The following is a 23471-nucleotide window of genomic DNA, read 5'->3' as shown; positions in this document are numbered from 1 at the left end:
CACACATGGTTCCTCTTCGTTCTTGATGAAATCAAATATTTTGATCACATCATTGAAACGAGTATTCCAACTCCAAGATGCTTGCTTAAGTCCATAAATGGACCTTTGCAGCTTGTAAATCCTGTGATCATCATCACTGGATGTGAAACCAAGCGGCTGTTCTATATAGATATCTTCCTCAAGATGTCCATTTAAGAATGCCATTTTCACATCCATCTGCCATATTTCATAATCGAAATAGGCTGCAATAGCAAGCAATGTGCGGATGGATTTTAGCATGGCTATGGGCGAAAAGGTATCTTGATAGTCAATGCCTTCGCACTGACTATAACCTTTCGCTATGAGCCTAGCCTTGAATGTCTCCACATTCCCATCTGCACCTATCTTTCTCTTGAAGATCTATTTACACCCAATAGGTACAATACCTTCAAGTGGATCTACCAAGGTCCAGACTTGATTTGAGTGCATCGAGTCAATTTCTGATCTCATTGCCTTTAACCATTTCTCAGAGTCGATATCTGATATCGCCTCATCATAGGTCTTGGGATCATCACCATGAACCCCATTTCCCATGAGGAATATTTTCTCTACATCCTCTTGTATAGTACCTAAGTACCTTTCAGGAGGATGGAAAACCCTAGTCGATCTACGAAGTGAAAGAGGTTGTGTTAGGACTGGTTCTGATTGATTAGGTTCCTCAGGTTTTTTAGCTCATTGCTCTTGGGAGACATTCTCCTTGAGCTTAACTATTCTTCTGATGCCACCATCTTGAATAAACTATTTTTTAAGAAAAATAGCATTTCGACTCACAATCATATTGTGATCTTCAAGAATATAGAAATAGTATGCTAATGACTTTAGGATATCCTATGAATTAAGCTCTAAAAGATCTGAACTCTAACTTGTCCGTTTGCTGTCTCTTGACATGAGCCGGACAATCTCAAATTTTGAGATGATTCAGACTTGGCTTCTTACCATGCCATATCTTATACGGTGTGGTAGGAACAATTTTAGAGGGAACCCTATTAAGTACATAAATTACTGTCATAAAATAATATCCCCAAAAAAATTTAGGGAGATCCGTGAAGCTCATCATGGAATGGACCATATCTAATAGGGTCCAATTTCTCCATTCTGAAACCCCATTGAGTTGAGACGTTCTAGGTGGAGTCTATTGAGAGACTATGCCATTGTCCTTAAGATAGTCTAGGATCTCCCGACTAAGGTATTTACCTCCTCGATCTGATCGAAGAACCTTAATGGACTTTCCTGTTTGTTTTTCTACCTCATGTCTGAATTCTTTGAACCTTTCAAAAGCTTCAGACTTATGTTTCATTAGAAATACATACCCGTACCTAGATATATCATCAGTAAAGGTAATGAAGTAGACGTAGTTTCCTCTAGTCGGCACATCAAATAGGCCGCACACATCCGTATGTACTAGGGCAAGTAGGTCTGTGGCCCTTTCCCCATGTCCCACAAAAGGAAGCTTGATCATTTTACCTTGAAGACATGATTCACAAACTGGATATGACTCGGAAGTCAACGGACTCAATAGACTAGATTTCTTCAATTTGTTAACCCTGTCTTCCGCTATATGACCTAGCCTTAGGTGCCTCAGATACTTATCATTTAGACTATCTCTAGGCCTTTTAATTCCTACGGCATTCACATTTTGCTCAATATTAAATACAGATACATCAATATGTAGCTGATAGAGACTGTTAATAAGAAAATCATCTGCAACTTTATTATTTTCATAAAAATATTACAATGGTCCTTATGAAAGCTAATCACATAGCCTTCTTGTGCTAAACATGAAATAGAAATCAAATTCCTGCTTGCTGCAGGCACATAATAACAGTCTCTTAAAACTAAATCTAATCCTAACGGTAATCGCAGAGGGTAGGTTTTCATGGCCATAGCAGCAACTCTTGCTCCATTCTCGATGTGTAGGATCATCTCCCCATCCCTCAGCCTCCTGCTCTCCTCAAGACCCTGCATAGAAGTGCACAAATGAGCACTAGAACCAGAGTCAAGCACCCAACTGGATGCAGAAGAAACTGTAAGATTAGACTCTAAAATGAGCATACCTCCAGAAGGACCATCCTTCTTGTTCTTCAGGGTGGCCAGGTACTGAGGATAGTTTTGCTTCCTCTTCTTCCCATCCACCTTCTTCTTCTTCGCAGACTTCTTTTTTTTCCAAAAGACTTTTTCTTGGAAGAAGTCCGCTCCACAGTAAGAACTGAGCTTTTTGAACCCTTCATAGAAAACTCAGTCGTAACTAGCATGTTCATTAAATCGGCCAAGGTACACTGCATCTTATGCATATGAAAGTTCATGATGAACTGACCATATGCATCGGACAAGGACTGAAGGATCACATCAATCTGAAAATTCTTGTCTAAGATGATACCGAGCTTCTCAAGCTCTTCAAGATTCTTGATCATTGTCAAACAATGATCTTGGACTGACTGCCCATCACGCATCTTGGTCTAAAAAAATCTTTGACAGATTTGATACTTGGCTGCGTGACTCTGTTCACCAAACAACTCTTGCAGGTGAGCCAACATTTGGTGGGTAGTCAAAATATTCTCATATTGACACTGTAAGTTATCAAACATTGCACCCAACATGTAGTACCTTGCTTTGTTATCATCATCCATCCACTTTTCTAGAGACGCTCTCTGTTCAGCAGTCGGACGTGCTGGTATGGCAGGTGGGTCCTGGTCCAAGATATGAGTTAATTTTTCAAAATCCAAAATAATTCTGTAGTTCCTCAACCAGTCCTTGAAATTGGATCCAGTCAGTCTATGGGTGTTTAGAATTTTGGTCAGGGGATTTGAGGCAGATATGTTTCCTGTAGAGAGTCAAAAGTTTCTAGTTAGATTTTGTAATTAGACTCAACCAATTTATTTAGAATTTTTTTTTTTAAATAAATTAGGCTCCCACTATTTTCTCAGATCCCTACACTCCCTTGGTAGAGATATAAAAATCTCCATGATCAATAATTTTAGTGGGTGGTGCGGTCTCACCGACTGGCTCACCACCTCACCTAACAGTTATTGGTGATGGGTCGATTGATGAGTGGACAACTCTTGTCCAATGATTCTCTAATCATGGTACACCCAAAACTTGGTCTCTAATTCATGAAGCTCACCGTGTCCGGGATATTACTCTAATTTTTAGTTAAGTCACACCCACCATTTGCACAAACTAGATTCCTGATTGGGTCCCTCACCGTATCAAGAATATTGAGTCCAACCCATCCTCTAATTCGTAGCATCCAATGCCTAATGGACATGGTTGTATCTTCCCGATGCAACTGAGCCACTGTAACCAGCCGAGAACAATCAACCCCGGAAAGGGCCTGCACATCCACAATGATGGAAGACCTAGACTTAATATTTTCTTAGCAAGATTTGATTTAGGTCTTATTAAACTTGACTTGACATAGTCATAACAATTATGACTAACCTAGTGACATGGGTTAGCTAGAATTATTAGCCACCTCTAATCAGAACTGAGTCGACACATATGGCCAAGTAAGTGAGATCGGTGAGAGGAATATGCCATTAACTCGACAAGAATACATTCGAGTCGTGTAGCTCCTAATTAAAAATTAGTCAGTCGCATCTGCCCAACTTACCTTAGACACCAAATTGTCAAACCAGAACTAATTGGGTTAGCCTACAATTCAGGCTTTAACCACTGAGCCAAATTAGATCTTAACTTGATCGAGTCACATCTAAATGTGATTTGACCTTGACCCAGACTTAATCCTATTAGGCTGGTCAATTATTAGCTTTGATGATCCCACATAACTAACTCTTGATTCGGTTTGATCAACCGCTAGACCTAATTGAGCTACCCAAGCCCGAACCCAATTTTATGAAAATATCTTAGATCTAAAATTTTTAATTTTAGATCTAACTTAATTTCATAAGCTTAATTCATTAATTAAGTTTGGGTTCATAAACAAAGCATGTAAAATAAATCCTAGAATTTCAGGATCTAGGATTTTGCAGAAAAGTAAGTTTTGATTTTTGATTAAGGATGAACACGCGGCACCCCTACACGTCATATAAACACCCCATTGAATGAAAAGAGAGGGTCTTAAAATCCTATTTTATTCTTATGACCGGACGGCCATGAGGAATACCTTAATCAGAAATATAAATTTAACTACAAAACTAGTTAGATCTAAATTAACATATCACATATACAATTTAAGATCTAACTAATACATGCTTTGCATACATCTCATGTATCAAAAATTAATCTAATTAATATGCTTTCAGATCTGATACATCATATATAATATCTAAAAAATAGAATTTAAATTGAACTATTCAAAATAAAAACTATTCTAGACAAGTTACTAGAACAATTCTACAACTAGTCTAGGCATGCAACAGATCAATTTTATGAAATAATTAAAATTTTATTTTTTATTTTTGATCTGATTATAACATTTATAATATCAAAAAAATAAAGAATAAATTTGATCTAGTTCATATTTTAATCACATTAAAACATAAACTTACAAGACTATTCATGGATTCAACTAATCCTAGTCTAGTCATGCATCTCATGCATGTTAGATCTTCTCAGATTTAATTTTAAATATTTTGATTTTAGATCCTATCATATCTGATGTGATATCTAAAATCTTTAATATTAAATAAATAAAAATTAAAATCAGATCTAAATTAGATTTGAAATAGGGCCAACAACCTGGCTCTGATACCAGTTGAAGGAGGAAAACCGCTTTTCCTCGTAGGATCTTCCAGATTTCACCAAATCTGGGGCGGAATAAATTTAAAATTTTTTTATCCTACATGTATTTCAGATCTAAATCTCTAGATCTAATCTTATTATCTGATATTTTAAATCTAAAATTAAATCTAAAACTATGATGAAAGAAGAAATACCTCAAGGGTAATCTGATTACCTTGCAAATGATCTCAGCACAGTCCAAGGTTCTGATGTAGCCATGCAAGTGCCTGGCCTCTATCGATATCTACTCAGGCAAGACCTAGAATATCTTCTCCTCATGAATCTATGCTCCAAAAATTAGATCTTAATCTGATTAGGAAGATCTTCAAAAGTCTTTCTGAAGTTGGAGCAGCAGCCTGTCAAAGAAGTCCTGCAGCCTTCTATTCCAGGTGTCACCATGCCTTGGATCTTTGCCAGATGGACGTCCAACTCTTTGGACGTGAAGAGGGGAGTAAGGAGAGCAGGGAGGAAGTAGAGAAGAGGAGAGGGGATGGCAGCTATTGGGTTTTGTGCATAAAATAACTTCTATCTCGAAACCCTAGGTGCAGCATGGTTTATATTGACCTTGTATGCTGTGCAGTGCCACATCATTCGACCAATCAGAAAATTCTAATAAATTTTGAAAAAATTTTAATTGATGGAGTGATATAATCTGATCATATCAGATAAGAACCTTACCTTATCTCCAAAAGATGGCACCAACATTGGATAAGCACAAATAGAGGTGGAGCCCAAGAGTTTAAATTGATCAAGACTCTCCAATCCTTATCCACTTGGGGTGCCCACTTTAATCCAATTGGGCTCACACTATAATCTGATTATGGCACTCAATTTGATGTGGCTTGTCTTGTGGACACTCCACAAAAATCCTTCAATGAGCCCTCTTCAGTTTAAGACCCATATGTCAACTTTTGACAGATGTCCTAAAATGAAATTGGCAGGTGCTAGGAATTAGCAGGTGTTGTCTTAAATTTATCTCATGAATTAAGACAAGCCTTTTCTGAGCTGGACAAACTTTATTTAGACTGACAAAAAACTTTTTAAGGTTCTCTGGATGAGTCAAATCATATTTGGCTCAGTAGAGACAGGAAAGATTACACAAGGAGAAAGTTAGGCTCATTCGTGTGCTAGCATAATTTCCTTGAACCTAATTGGATCTTATCCAAATCAATTGGGTTAGCCCAATTGATGACATCCAGACCCTAACCCTTATTTGTGTGACCCAGTTAGGTTCAATTTTGTATGGTAATGAGACATGTCGTGATCTCATCATCGACATCGTCGGAACTCCTTTTAATGGATCAGAACTCTTCTGATTCAGACAATTAGAAGATCGATCATCAATATCATTCTAATTGCATCCAAAATCCATCAGTGACACCTAGTAGTATATGGTGGCAACCCATCAGAACTGAGAATGAACCTCTCGGTGCAGCTACCTATGTGATTGAGTTCCTCTATCATGAGTCCCGACTGAATTAGGGTTAAGGTGAACTCGTCAAACCCAACATCAGTCATATGAGTTAATCGATTGATTCGAGTCTGATGTGAAATCCTAATGGAAAACTCTTTTTCATTATTTCACTCTGCCATGGCCATGGGCTTAAGGACTCGATCTTTCGATCATCATAGGACTACTCCTCTCATCTACCAAGGTTGATAGATCCCATCTTGGTGCGATCTAGTTCCTACAATAAACATGCTACAGCCAACATACACCTCAAAATTTTGAATAGCTAAGAGACTGAGTTATGGTGTAGTCAAACTATAACACACTCAAGGTGAACTGTCGATGCACCTCAGATCAAAGAACTAGACACACAACTACAGCATCGAGCTAGTCATCGATGAGAAGGTAGACTTCCTTATGACTGCTCGATATGGTCACACTCAGTACTCTCATTCTCGATTAATATCTGTACTCTCACTTCGATGTCTCCACACCATAGATTCAAGATACATCTATCCTAAGAAAGCGATCATACACCAACCTTCTGGATCGATCACCATCCTCGTGATGATCCTATGGTCAGGAGCTGTTTATGAGTTAGTTATGTAATTTCATGCCTTAAATTTTTAACTCTTGAAAATATAAATTTACATTTCTACTAACTCAAAGGATGTATCACAGACACAATGTACACAATGTGATAGAAGAATAACCCTTTTGTTTATTTATAGTCAAAATTATAAATTTGCCCTTAGATTTATATAGGAATGTGTCAGCCAGTCGGCATCTAGGGCACACATCTAACACTAGTTTGGACATAGTTTTTCTCTCCTTTTTATCTAAGAGTTAGATAAAATTTCTACATCGCTAGCATAGAGATTTGGTTCATAGATTTTAGGAAGAAAAGAAAAGAAAAGATTCTTCTCATGATCTCTAGCGTACAAATCATCATCCTCCTATTCTCTTCTTCTTCTCTAAGAGTGTCTTGAGAGAAAAGAAGATTTTTCAACCATCAAGATGTGATCTCTGCAAGGAAGCTAATATTCTAATGAGATCAAAAATTTTTTTATCAGATTAAAATCTCATGTGGATACTCATAGAGGTCGGACACTTATGTGGCTTCAAGAGACCTTCAGAAGATATCCATGATCATCAGTTCGCAGTGTAGATCAACCCGAGCCAAGGTATGAAGATTAGATCTTCTCTATTTTTTTTTTATTTGATTTCTGAATCTGAATCCTATCTCACATATGTAGATCCTATTTATAGTTTTAAGATTTGATCTTATGCATGCTTAGATTAAATTAGATTTAATCTAAATTTTTAAAATTTCTACTGCGTACTCGTTTCAAAATTTTTTCATGCATGAAATCATGAAATCTCATAGAGATAACCCATGCCTCTATGTTTTATGCAATGTCAGTAGATCTTAAATCATAATTCTAGATCTAATCAATTATATGCTTAATTCTTAATTAAGTTTCAGCATCAACATGGGTTTAGATTTAGGTTTGAAATACTTTTAAATTTTTTATTTTGTAAACAACTTATAATAAATTTTATGTAAAGATTTTTTTATTCTGAAACTAGATCGACTCAATCAACATTGAGCCAGTCATACAAAGAGACTGGGTCAACTCAGTTCAAAACTGGGTTGGCTCAATTATTGTGCGAGCATATTTGAAAGAATTTCAGATCTAAAAAATCTTGCATAATATTAAAATAAAATTAATCATAAACATACTTTTAGATTATATCTAAACTTTTTATGATTTTAGATTTTATTTTTTTATGATCAAGATAATTTTAATCATATAGATTAGATGTTCTATTTTTCATACAATTTTATATCACAAACAACAAACCTAAGATTTCAAGATCTAGAGTTTTACAAAAAAATAAATTCTTTTTTATATTTTTTTTATGAGATTTAATTATATGGCACCCCTACATGCTATAAGAGGATCCCATCAAATGAAAAGAGAGGGTCTTTAAACCCTTCTTGCTCTTATGATCGGACGGCCTGGTGATTAACCCAATCCAAGTACTTGCTAATCGGATCATCTAATCTAATTACATATCATATATGCTTGAATTTAGATCTAATCTAAATTATATCAGATCTGATCATAATCTTAGATTTTATCTAAATCGGATCATAAACATCATATGCAATACATAAAATCATATTTTATCAAAGATCAGCACAAACTAGGATAACTTGTTCACGATAAGGGATAAACCCAACAGTAAGACAACCTTATATTGGTTTGTACAATTAATCATTAATTAAACTTAGATCTAAGATATTATATATCAAATCTAAATAAAATTTAAATTTAAATTTAATATGCACATATAACATGTCATAACGAACCTAGACTCTGATGCCACTGTTGGAAAATATAGGTGATTTTATATCTGTATTTAAAAAATTTTGGAAATAAAATATAGTGGAAGACAACTAGATTAATTATATTAATCTAATATGTATATGATCTAATCATCAAATCAACCTACTCTAGGATCTATGATATGATATGTTGCATATAAAATCTGAAAAAATTCAGACGATAAAATCTACATGCATAGATGTGAGTAGTAAATCAAATCTACTTCTACGTGACTTTAAAACTTGATACTTGAGCATGGGTCGATGATCACTGCTATTGAGAGATATGATAAAGAAGATCTCTACTAATTGCTCATAGCCATACACATGTCCGACCTTTACAGAAAGTTCACTCGAAGTTTCGATCTGATCGGTTGTCTCGAGAATGCTAGTTTGCATGAAGTCCTTCTTCTTAGCTGATTTGGATCCTTTTTTCAAATTTTTAAATTTTTTTTAGATATTTAAGATGAACTTCTAGAAAAGATAAAGAGATGGAAGAAAGATGGAGAGGAGACTATCTTCTCTTTTTTTTTTCTCTCTTCCCAAACCCTTAGGACCAAAACCCTAGAAACTAGGTTTTGCGCTAACCCAAGAGAAGAGGACTCTCCTCTTCTTTTTCATGCCAAGAACTCATGCCCCAAGACCCTCAATGTGTAGAGCCCTTTCTCTACTATCTTACATACACAAAAGAGAAAAATAAACCCCTTTTTATTGGCATGTAATAAGGTAGGGTGAAGAGTCCAACATTGTTTGGACTCTTCCTTTAGTTGTCGCACCTTTTCACAATCCCATGCCAAAATAAATATGGGATGCCCCCTTTGTTATTTTTTCATAGTAAAATCAGATCACATCTGATTTCTCACAGTGAGAAACCCCCATGTTGTCACACAAAATAAGAGGAATAAAAGGCATGGGTGGCAAGGTCTTATAGATAATGTCAAACATTATCTATATAGTATCCAATTTCAAATCATATTTGAACATACCAAATAATACCAGATCGTATCCAAATTTAGATGTGAGAAAGGAGGGCAAGAGTGCTCTATGGCATGAAGAAATCTCATGCAAAAAATATTTGTGTATGGAGAAGGATGGCATCCAAAGTGAGTTGGTGCAAGGGAGAAGATCCATTCCAATATGGACTCTTAATTTTCTTATTTGAATCCAAACCAAATCATATCTAGTTTAGCCCAAATAAAGTAGATAAAATTTAATCTAATTAGGTTCATAATTTTTTTAATCAAATTAAAAATTGATTGAACCAAAGTTCTGATCAAATCAGGGATAATTCTTCCTTAGCGATTAGGTCATCTCATAACCTAATCGGATCAAATCTAATTGAATCTAATTTAATTAGATTTTATTTAATCTTCTTTTCTCAATCAAATTGAGCTAATCAGTAATTTAATTATTAATTATTTTTTTATTAATTTAAAAATACTTGATAAATAAATTTATTATAATTTTTACATAAGGTTAACCATCAATCAATTTGATGATTAAGCCCTTGAACGATTCTCAATCATTGATCAGCCACATGATCAGTCAAAAATATTTTTTGAGGGTGACCCCATAGGTTCAAATCTAAGACAGTAGTATAGAAATAATTTTTTGAATCAATCAATGTAACCATCTAGTAATGTGATTTGATGTCCAGATAGGTCGAATGATGGTGAAGCAATATTCAAGAACCTATTGGAGTATGGTTATCGTATAATTCATTTTTTTGACCCTAATGCTCAAGGAGATCTAGGGTTTAACTGTCAAATCTATGAAAAAATATATCCTAAAGCCAATCATTTAGGTTGTAAATGATTGTGCTCCATACATATATATGAATTATAAAATATAAATGTTATCAGACAGATTCATCACAAAGAATATATCTTCCAAAATAGAACTCATATATTATGTTGAAGTCCTTAGAACTACTTCCAAAATGATAAAAAAAAATTTATCATGTGGCTCTTAAATTCTGCTCGTGACTAAATGATATAATTATTATAAGAATGATAATTGTATCGAGTGTAGGTCATTGTATGCCATATTAATTAGTTATCTTCTTAACCAAAGTATGTGGTGATATGAGTATGGCATATGGATGATATGTAGAAGTATATTTCATTGAGCATGATCACTTTCAGAGTATTTTACTGTTAAGAGTTGCTCTGATAGGATATGTGTATAAGTATCCCTCTGACCTGAGACTGCCTCAGTGACTTGCAAGCAACTCACTGTGCTTTGGTGCCAGACTATCTAAATTTTTAATTCGATGATAGAAGATTTTTAGGTACAGTCAAGTACTTGTGAAGTCTGAGTGTGAGTCAAGATGGGATTGAGCGCTTCAAGTAAAATTGAAGATGATACATCGCTGTGTTTTAATTTAGTAAAACTTTAGCTAAAGTAGTCCTAGTGAGGAGTCACAAGATTTTTGAGGTTGAGATATAATGTGGACCACTCATCCTAGGTTGATAGTTTAATCCTTAGTCATCCTTGAGCATCAAGTATCAAAGGGATAAATTATACGATAACTATATCCACATGGATTCTAGAGTGTTGCTAGATATACATTCGGCCTATCCGGACATCAGAAACCATTGCTAGATGATAATATCAATTAGTACAGAAATTATTCTTATGCTATCGATTTAGGTTCAAACCTATGGTGTCACACATATAGAAGTATTTATCTGATCAAATAGCTGATCGATGATTATGAATCATTGAAAGATTTAATTATCAATGTGATTGATGATTAATTCTATATAAAGGTTGTAATAAATTATTAACTAATGATTAATAAATTAAAAAATAATTAATTAATAATATGATTATTAATTGGCTCAATTTGATTGAGTAATAGGGATTGGATCAGATCTAATTGAATTAGATTCAATTAGGTTGGCTTGGGATTGATTGGATGCATCCCTATTGGATAACAGGGCTTGTTTCAGTTGATCTTAGAGATGCAAATCAAATTTTAAATTGAATGAGATCAATTAGTTTTATATAGATTTTGATTGGATCAAATCCTATTAGATAATAGGCTTGATTGGATTAAGTCCTATTATCAAATAACTTCTCTGATATCCATCAAGAATCAATCTCTGGATCAATGAGATTTTAATCTAACTAATTCTTCAATTGGATTGGGGCCTAATTGGTTTCATAATTAGGTTAGGATCTAATTAGTTAGTTTATTATAACTAATTTCTAAATTGGTTAGGATTGCATCTAAGGGTTAGTTAGAGTTGGAATAAGATTCTTGAATCCTATTTGGAATAGGACTCAACCAACCCAACCCCATGTGATATTTATTCCTCATGCCCCACCTCTCTTCATGTAAAATAACCCATGCCCATTAAGAAAGCCCACACCCCCTTGTTTCTTCTGTGAGAAATAAGGATGTCTCCCCTCCTTTCTTGTCACCAAAAATAAGGAGGGGCATCCAAGAGTTGGATGCCCCAAACTTCACACGCCAACCCCCTCTTCTCCTTCCCATATTGGAGAGATTTTATGGGAGTTTGATTGCTGGTTCTTGAGCATCAAAGAGAGGCTCCTCTGCTAGTTATACAACAAAAAATTAGAGAAAAAAAATTCTTTCCAAGGAGAGAAAGAAAAGGAAGAAAAAGGGTCTTCTTTCTTGTGTGCAGCCTTGGAGAAGGAGTTCTTCTTTCAGATTTTTTTTTTTATTTTTTAGGATAAAAATTAAATTAGATTTAATATTTAACATAAAAATCTGAAGAAAAAATATCAAAAAAATTTGGTCGGATGTTTAGGACTTCCTAGAATTCTAGATCAAGGAGAAAAAGGGAGAAGAAAAGAAAAGAATGGTTCTTCTCTTGGATCTCTTTTCTTGATTTTTTTAAAATATGAGAATCTATATTATTTTTAACATAAAAAATTAGATTAGATCTAATTTTTATCATAAAAAATTAAATAAGAAAAGTTTTTCTTAAAGATATGAAAGGAAGAGAGAAAAGTTCTTTCTTATGTGTTAAAAAATTGAGAAGAAAGGATTCTTCTCTTGATCTCTATTGTAGAGATCTGATGCCTGGATTCAGAAAGAAAAGGAGAGGATCTCTTTGTTCTTTATCTTCATCATATTTCTCTTAGATCAGTCAAAGCATGGTGTCTTCATGAGCTAGTACTCTTAAAGAGATCGATCAGCACGAGGACTTCATGTAGATATCCATAGAGGTCGGACATGTGTGCAGCTGTCAAGCATCATAAGGAATCAACTATCATGAATTTTGGATGCGATGATCTGCTACCCACACTCAGATATAAAGTTTTGAACTCAATTCATATTTAGATATGATCTAAATATAAATTAGATATGATCAAATTACATATAGATATGATCTATACTTGCTAAATTTTAGATTTCACATTTATATACATGCATATTCATTTATATCATGGATCCTGTATGATAATTTTAGATTTGATCTATGCATATATTATAGATTAAATTATTTAATCTATGTATACTCTACTATAAAAAAAATTAAAAATATATGTACAAAACCATCATGCTTTCTTTCAAAACTCAAATAAGTCATCCACATTGTATTTCAATCTTTCAAATCTATCACATAGATTATCTGAATCTAGATTTTATTAAATTGAAATATATTGATACATTATTCCTACTAATTCAGAGGGATCAATCCCATCTTAACTCACACACCAACTTGATAAGTATTTGACTACACCCAAAAATCTTTCATTACTAAATTTAAAACTCAATTAGCCTGGCACCAAAGTACAGTGAGTTTCCTGTAAGTCACCATGGTAATCTCAGGTCGGAGAGACACTTATATCCATACTCTTCACGAGCTACCCTTGACAGTAGAGTACTCTACAGTTGGTCATATTCAATGAGATGTACTCCTACATCTCACTTGTATGCCATATCAATATCTCTACATCATTTGATTACAAGGATAACCAACGCATATGGCATACAACGACCTACACTTGATATTGTTATTGTCTTAGTAATAGCGTATCTTTGATCGCAAACTAGTTTAAAGATTATGTGATAAATCCTCCTTTATCAATTAAAGTAATCTTAATGATTTCATCACAATATAGGAGTTTATTAGAAGATATAATCTTGTGATGAAAAAGATCAAATAACTTTTATTATTGATCAATTTATATATATTTATAATTAGCACAATCGTAAAATGATTGACTTTGAGCATACATAGGATGTGCCAGTCTATCCAGAACATTGATCCCTGACTCAATGCTTTTATGACTAGGAATGATTTTACATTAGAGTTTTAGGGTTTCGGGTCTTACAGGCATGACCACTTCATGACCCCAAAATCATTACCCTAATCTATAGAGTTCATCATTATCTTTTAAACATAGAAAGATACAATTGTAAATGATAAATCTAAAAATACCTTTATTAATATATAAATATCAATACATGAGTTGGGGTTTTACAAAGATAAGAGACACGCCCCCCTTCTCTTTCATAAAGAAAAGAAGCACCCCCTTCTCTCACTTGTCACTCACTTTTTAGGATGGGGTGTCCAAGGGTTGGACGCCCCATACTCTTTCACATCAAGCCTCTTCTCCAGCCCCTTTTGAAGAGATTTTTGTGAGAGTTTACTTCTAGTTCTAAGGCATTAAAGAGAAGCCCTCTTGTTGGTTTTATAACAGAAAAGTAGGAAAGAAAGATTCATTCCAATGAGAGGAAGAGAAGGAAGAAGAAAGGTCTTCTTTCTTATGCACAACCCTTAGAGAAGGAGTTCTTCTCTCAGATTTTTTTTTATATTTTTTTAGTATAAAAATTAGATTAGATCTAATTTTTAATATGAAAATTTAGAGAAAAAATATCAAAAAAAATTAGTTGGGCGTTGGGGGCTTTCTAGGGCTCTAAATCATGAAAAAAAAAGGAGAAGAAAAGAGAAGAATGGTTCTTCTCTTGGATCTCTCTTTTGGGTTCTTCTAGGACTTCGGGTATCATGTTATCTTTTACATAAAAAATTAGATTAGATCTAATTTTTATCATAAAAAATTAGAGAAGAAATTTTTTTCTTGAAGGCATGATAGGAAGAGAGAAAGTTCTCTCTTGTGCGTGGGAGAATTGAGAAGAAAAGATTCTTCTCTTAATCTCTATCATAGAGATCTTTTGCGTGCTTCTAGAAAGAAAAAGAGAGGATCTTCTTGTTCTTCATCTTCTTCATGTTTCTCTAAGATCAGTCAACAAAAGGTGTTTTCATGAGCTAGTACTCCTAAGGAGATCGATCAGCATAAGGACTTCGTGTGGATACTAGTAGAGACCAGACACATGTACGGCTGCTGAGCATCATGAAGAACCAACTACCATAGATATTGGATGTGGTGATCTACTATCTGCACTTAGGTATCGAGTTTTGAACTCAATTCATATTTAGATATGATCTAAATATAATATAGATAAGATCTATATTTGCTGAATTTTAGATTTTAGATTTACATACATATATATTAATTCATGTCATAGATCCTATATGATAGTTTTAGATTTGATCTATGTATATTTTATGGATTAAATTATTTAATCTATGTATGTTCCACTATAAAATTTTAAAAATACATAAACAAAACTGCCATGCTTCCCATCAAATGGTATCAGAGCCAGATTCATTATAATATGAATGTATATGCATGTAGATTTGAAATCTAATTTTTATAATATATGAGATGTATTATGATCTGATTTTAAATATGATCTAATATAAAAATTAGATTTGATATAATTTAAATTAAATCTAAATTTTTGCATATATGTTATGTGAGTAGATTAGATATTTCGATTAGCAACTACTTGGATTGGTTGATCACCAAGCTATCTGATCATAGAAGTAAAAAAGATTTAAAAATCTTCTCTTCCTATTCGATAGGGTGCCCTTATGGTGTATAGGGGTGCCATATAATTTAATCCCATGAAGAAGAATGCAGAAGAAAGAACTTACTTTTCTGCAAAACCCTAGATGTTGGAATCCTAGGATTTATTGTATGTGATATAAAGCTTGAGTTGTATGAAAAATAAAATATCCAATCTGTATGATTAAAATTATTTTAATCATGAAAAATAAAATTTGAAGTCATAAAATATTTAGATATGATTTAAAAGTTCATTTATGATTCATTTTATTTTAGTTTATACGAAAATTTTTAGATCTGAAACTATATGATATCTGTTGGCATGCCAACCGAGCTGACTTAGTTTTGAATTGAGTCGACTTAGTCTTTTGGTTTAGTTGGCTCTGTACTGACTGATCCAATCCGATTATCTCAAGTCAAATAGTAATGATTATTATTCATGATTAGTTAGTCGATCAAGTATTATACTTAGTCGATCTACTGAAGTGAGCCGACTCAATTCAGGGGTGAGCCGACCTAATTTTCAGAATAAAATTTTTTGCATAAAAATGATATAAAATTATTTTAAAAAATTAAAATAGTTTTAATTAATAATCTCAACCCATGTTAATGCTATACTTAATTAAAAATTAAGAAATATATTTTGGATATAGAATTATGATTAAAGATCTAATGATATTGTATAAAATATAGGACATGGGTTAGCTTAAATCAGGTCCTCTTAATTGGGTTAGATCTAAGATTAAAAATCAAAGACTTAATAAACTAAATGAGTAATTGATATGATTTAATCAATAGTTGATTTAGATTAGGTTAAGGATACTATATATCAAATACAATAGTTGTAGAAGGTCAAGTCCATATCTTTGATTAAATCATATGGATCTTGATTGTAGCTCAGTGGTTGAGTCCGAGTCACTAGACTGATTAGATCACTGAATGATTCAAGTTGATCCATATCGTTAAGGTTAATCAGTATGACTGATTTAGGTATGCTGGACAGACTTGTCTCTAGTCCTTCTCATGACTTGATGAAGTCAGTGAGAGGATTTAAGACTTGTCGGTTAGACCAGCTAGTCATTAGTCCTTTTCATGACTTGGTGAAGTTAATGGAAGAATTTATGACTTGCAGATCAACTGATGTCTTCTAAAATATTTAATTAAATTTTTTAAAATTATTAGATCCTTAAAAATGAAATAATTATGAAGATAATTAGATCATAGCCTCTCATTAAGTTGGATGATAATGGGTCCAATAGTTGGATGATCATTGGACGGCCCAAAAGTCTGGTGCTCATCTGCTATTAAAATTATCATTCATAATATGATGACTCAGTCAAGTCTCTCTTATGGATGATCAGGATGATTGAACAAAGCTGGACCTGACCATTTGTGGTTAGATTTCTGAGTATAATCATGTTAATGGTTGGACCTAACCAGACCTTTCAGTGGAGGCCAAAGCCTACTGTTAGGACTCTGGGGTAAAATTAACAACTAAAAATTATTTGGTGAAATAATTTGTTAAGAACCTACCCAAAGGATGCACATCGGTGAGCCAGCCAAAGTCGAATTCATGTGCAACTGTGTGGATTCTAGTACCTATTAAGAAATTAAAATAATTCTTCGAATTGGAGGTAGAGGCTATCAATTTGTATAAAATAGTGGGAGAATCTTTAGACTGAAGTCCAAGTCTTTAGGCTTAAAATAGTTCATATACTAATAGGTCAATTATTCTCTTTTCAGAAATGACTAAAAAATTATCACTCTGTTCACTGTTAGATAGTGACAACATTATCGGACCTAACTTCGATAGCCAGTATCAGAAGTTGAATATAATTTTTGAGCTGAATTGATCAAGAAGTCTAAGGCTAATCCAAATAGGTCTAAAAGAGAAATCAGTAAATGGTTACTAGTTAAGATAGTTATATGATAACTCCTTAAAATTTTTCTGTTGGTAATATTACTACCTAGGTATTAGATACTGGCAGTACAAGTCATGTTTGCAATTAGTTACAAAGGCTTCAGGATAGTAGGAGGTTTGAAAATAGTGAGAGACTCTTGAATGTAAGAGATAAAAGTTTATCCCAGTCCTAACATTAGAAATCGTTGAGCTTGTTTTCAACTCTGACGATGACATTTTAAGTGATTGTCACTACTATCTAATCTTATTGATGGTGTCAATAAGAATGATTATTGTGATATCATTGTGAATGATACTATAATAATGAGTGGATAATTAAAAATGATATATACCCAGTACCACAGTCTGTTAGTATAATGTACATGTCTAACTAGCATCCTACATTAGATAATGTCACTGAAGCATACCTTTAGCATAATTGATTTAGTCACCTTTTATTGGAAAGGGTGAATGAGCCAGTGATATTCTGAGTTTGGTACATATTGATGTATTTGTACTCATCAACATAAGTGCAGAAGAGGGCTTTACTACATTAAAATATTAGATGATCGATCTTGGTATGGGTGTGTCCTGCTTATAAAGCACAAGTCCAAATCGGTTGAAATATTCAAATGATTTCATAATGAGGTAGAAAAATAAACTATAAAAGTATTAAAACTCATCGATTTGACTGATGAAGTGAATACCTTTATAGTAAGTTTTAGACATATTTAGGAGAGAATTGGATCTCTCTTAATGGATATCTCCTGGGATACCATAATTTAAAAGGGTGTTTGAAAGAAAGAATTGAACTTTGTTAGACATAGTTCGATCCACTATGGGTTTGTTGGTCTGCCTGAGGTTATGCAATAGAGACTACTTGATATGTGCTCAAGAATGTTCCGAGCAAATCAATCACCAAATTTTCATATGAGATATGGACTTGGGTAATTTGATGCTCTCTTACCTTAGGATTTAAGGTTTCAGGCTTATGTGAAATATTCGCAAACCGACTAACTTAGATTTTGGTCTGATAAATATTGTTTTAGAAAAACCCAAAGAAATTAGGGATATTTCTTTTATTTTCTTAATGGATATTAGATGTTCGTGAATCTTAAGGCATTCTTTTAAAAAAAAAAAGTTTCTTGGTGAAAGAACTAATGTTGCTAAGAACAAGCTTGGTGAAGCTTGATAGGTAGAAGAACCGACTCTAACGCATGAATTCACAGAACCGGATTTGATTAGATCAAACTCGAAGCCTGATGTAAAGGCATCTTTGAGGAGATACGGTAGAGTATCATGTCAGCCAGACAGATACTTTGATTTTTACATTTGAGATTGAGATTTAATCTCCTGTACGGATGCCATACAGAGATCTAACTTTGAGAAGTGGCTTGGAGCCATTAAATCTGAAATGAAGTCCATGAAGATCGACGATGTATGGATATTCGTTGATTCACCTGAAGGGGTAAGACCCATAGGATGTAGGTGGATTTTCAAATTGATAAGAGATGCAGATAAAAAGGTGGAGACCTATAAAATCTCATTTGGTTGCCAAATGATTTAATCCAAGTTATAGTGTTGATTATGACGACACATTTTCCTTGTAGCAATCCTCAAGTCCATTCGGATTGAATTAAACTTCTCGAAGATGGAACATATGTTTTAAAAGTATGATTTTATTAAGAACAAAAAAGAATCCTGTATGTACAAATAGGCTGATAGTTTTGTAATATTATTCTTTATATTATTTGAGATAAATTTTTTTTAATCAAAAATGACATCTTTACATTACAAGAAATAAAAGCTTGGTTGTCATCTCTGTTCTCCATAAGGTTTGAAAGGTTATGAGAACCATCCTTAAGTATCTGTGAAATACTAAGGACCAATAGCTCATTTATAGAGAATCTGACATAAAACTTATGGAATATTGATTTCAGTTTCTAATCAGATTGAAATGATAAAATTATGTCAGGTTATATTTTTGTCCTAAAAGGAGGAGTGACATGCTGGAAATATTTCATGCAGTATTTAATAGCCAATTTTATTTGTGATACGAAGTTCTTTGCAATATTTGATGCTGGCAAAGAAGTTCTTTGATTATGGAAGTTCATCAGTGAGCTTAGAATGGCACACTCCGTTGATGGTCAAGTTCTTCTGTATTGACAGTAGCACTGGAGCCATAACTCAAGCTGAAGAATTGATGTTTCATCTGAGAACCAAACACTTTCTACATTGCAATCACCTTATCTAAAAAGATTAAGGTAAAGTCAATCTTAGGAAGATCGACTAAAAGAAAAACTTGACCGACACATTGACTAGAGCAACCAGACCTAAGGAGTTCGATGATCATAAATGGAAGATGGATATTTGATTCCGATCTGATTGGTTTTAGTTCAAGTGGGAGTTGTTGAAAAATATGTCTTAAAGTCAATCATCTAGATTGTAGATGATTGTGCTCCATGAATATATATGAATTATAAATTGATAAATGATATTTGATAGATTCATCATAAGGTATACATCTTTTTAAATAGAATTTATGATAAAGGAGGATTTATCATGTAATTCCTAAATCCTGCTCGCGATCAAATGATACAATTGTTACAAGGATGATAATTGTATCAAGTGTAGATCGTTGTGTGCCATATTTGTTGGTTGTCCTCTTAACCAAGGCATGTGGTGACATGAGTATGGCATACGGATGAAATATAAGAGTACATTTCACTAAGCGTGATCAACTCTAGAGCACTCTGCTGTCTAGGGTTGCTTTGATAGGATATGGGTATAAGTGTCCCTTTGATCGGAGATTACCTCGGTGACTTATAAGCAACTCACTGTACTTTGATGCTGGATATCTAAATTTCTAATTCGATGATGGAAGATTTTTGGGTATAGTCAAGTACTTGTGAAGTTTGAGTATGAGTCAAGATAGGATTGACCATTCTAAGTAAAATTAGAGATGATGTATCACTGTGTTTTCATTCAGCAAAATTCTGACCAGAGTACTCCTAGTGAGAAGTCATAAGACTTTTTGAGGTTGAGATAAAATGTGGACCACTTATTTAAGGTTGAGATATCAAAGAGATGAATTATATGGTAACTATATCCACGTAGGTTCTTGAGTGTTGTTGAGCATACATTCAGCATATCCAGGTGTTGGATCCCATTGCTAGATAGTTACATTGATTATTATGAGAATTATTCTTATGCTACTGGCTTAGGTTCGAACCTATGGGGTCAGACACATAGAAGTATCTGTTTGATCAAATGGCTAATCGATGATTATGAATCATTGAAGGATTTAATTATCAATGTGATTGATGATTAACCCTATGTAAAGGTTGTAAAAAAATATCTACTAATGATTGATAAATTAGAGAAATAATTATTGATAATTTGATTGTTAATTGACTCAATTTGATGGGGCAATGGGGATTGGATCAAATCTAATTGAATTGAATTCAATTAGATTTGCTTTGGATTGATTGGATCCAGTCCTTATAAATAATAGGACTTGTTCCAATTGATCTTAAGGATGCAAATCAAATTTTGAGTTGAATAGAGTTTAATTTAATTTGATTTAAATTTGATTGGATCAAATCTTAATTAGATAATAGACTTGATTGGATCAAGCCCTATTATCAAAAGCTTCTCTGAAAATGTTAAAGAAAAATATCCAAAAAATCAATCACTAGTTTGATGGGGTTTAATCTAACTAATTTTTTAATTAGATTAGGCCCTAATTGATTTTCTAATTGAGCTAGAACCAAATTAGTTAATTTGTTATAACTAATTCCTATGTTATAACTAATTCCTATGTTGGTTAGGATTGGATCCAAGAATTAGATAGAATTTGATCAAGAATCATGAGTCCTATTTGGAATAAAACTTAACCAACTCATAACCATCCATATTCTATATATTCCCCATGCCTCCCATCTTTTTACCATGAGATATCCATGCCCCAACTAAAAGCCACACCCCCCTTCTCTTCCGTGAAGAAAAGAAGTGCCTCCTTCTCTCCCTTGTCGCCCATATTTTAGGATGGAGCATCCAAGGGTTGGATGCCCCATACTCTTCCACATCAAGCCCCTTCTCCAACCCCTTTTGAAAGAATTTTTATGAGAATTTGTTACTAATTCTAAGGCATTAAAGAGAAGCCCTCTTGCTGGTTTTATAGCAGAAAAATAAGAAAGAAAGGTTCATTCCAATGAGAGGAAGAGAAGGAAGAAAAAATATCTTCTTTCTTATACGTAGCCTTTGGAGAAGAAGGAGTTCTTCTCTAATTTTTTTTTTATTTTTCTTTCATATAAAAATTAGATTAAATCTATTTTTAATATAAAAATTTAAAGAAAAAATATCAAAAAAATTTGGTTGGGTGTTGGGGCCTTTCTAGGGCTCTAGATTATAAAAAAAAGGGAGAAGAAAAGAGAAGAATGGTTCTTCTCTTAGGTCTCTTTCTTGAGTTCTTGTAGGGCTTAAGGTACCATATTATTTTTTACATAAGAAATTAGATTAGATCTAATTTTTATCATAAAAAATTAGAGAAAAAAAGTTCTTCTTGAAGGCATGATAGGAAGACAGAAAAGTTCTCTCTTGTGCGTGGAAGAATTGAGAAGAAAGGGTTCTTCTCTTGATCTTTATCGTAAAAATCTGATGGGTGGATCCAGAAAGAAAAGGAGAAGATCTCCTTATTCTTCATCTTCTCTATATTTCTCTTAGATTAGCCAACAAAATATGTCTTCGTGAGCTAGCACTCCCAGAGAGACTAATCAGTACAAGGGCTTCATGTACATATCCATAGAGGCCGGATACATGTGTGGCTACTGAGCATCATGAAGAACCAACTACCATAAATTTTAGATACGGTGATCTGCTACCCACACTTAGGTATCAAGTTTTGAACTATTTAGATATGATCTAAATATAATATAGATAAGATCTATGTTTGTTGAATTTTAAATTTTAGATTTACATACATGTATATTAATTTATGTCATTGATCCTGTATGATAGTTTTAGATTTGATCTATGCATGCTTTGTAGATTAAATTACTTAATCTATGTATGTTTCGCTATAAAATTTTAAAAATACATGTACAAAATACCACACTTCCCATCAACCAAGTAGTATGGAGACACTGGTATGGCATGCAGGTGAGATATAGGAGTACATCGTTATTGAATGTGATCAATTGTGGAGCACTCTGCTGTTCATAGTAACTCATGAAGGGTATGGGTATAAGTGTCCCTCCGATCTGATATCACCATAGTAACTTGCAAGTAACTCACTGTACTTTAGTGTCAGACTATCTAAATTTCTAATTCAGTGATGAAAGATTTTTAGATGCAGTCAAATACTTATCAAGTCGATGCGTGAGTCAAGATGGGATTGACCCCTTCGAATAAGTAAGAGTTAATGCATCAATGTATTTTAATTTAGTAAAATCTGGATCTGGATAATTTATGTGATAGATTTAAAAGGTTAAAATATAATATGGATGACTATTTTGGGATTGACAGTTAAATCCTAGGTCTCCTTGAGTATTAGGATCAAAGGAATAAATTATATGGTAACCATATGCTAGTAGGTTCTTGAATGTTGCTTTGCAATCATTCGATCTATCCGGACGTCAGGTCTTATTGCTAAATGGTTACATCGATTGGTTCAAAAATTTATTCTTGTGCTACTGACTTAGATTCAAAACTATAAGATTATATTCAAAAGAAGTTTCTGACTGATCATGTGGCTGATTAATGATTGAAAATCATTCAAGAGTTTAATCATCAATTTGATTAATGGTTAACCTTATGCAAAAGTTGAAATAAATTTATTCGCTAAGTGTTAGTAAATTAATGGAGGATAAATTAGTAATTAGATTATTAATTAGCTCAATTTGATTGAGCAAAGAGATTTAGATCAAGTTTAATTAAATTTGATTCAATTAGATTTGATCCGATTAGGTTATGAGATGACCTAATCGCTAAGGGAGAATTGTCCCTGATTTGATCAAAATTTTAGTTTAATCAATTTCTAGTTAGATTAGAATTTGATA

The sequence above is a fragment of the Elaeis guineensis genome, chromosome 5, assembly GCF_000442705.2.
Source record: "Elaeis guineensis isolate ETL-2024a chromosome 5, EG11, whole genome shotgun sequence".
Taxonomy (NCBI): domain Eukaryota; kingdom Viridiplantae; phylum Streptophyta; class Magnoliopsida; order Arecales; family Arecaceae; genus Elaeis; species Elaeis guineensis.
This window is presented reverse-complemented; position numbering follows the sequence as displayed.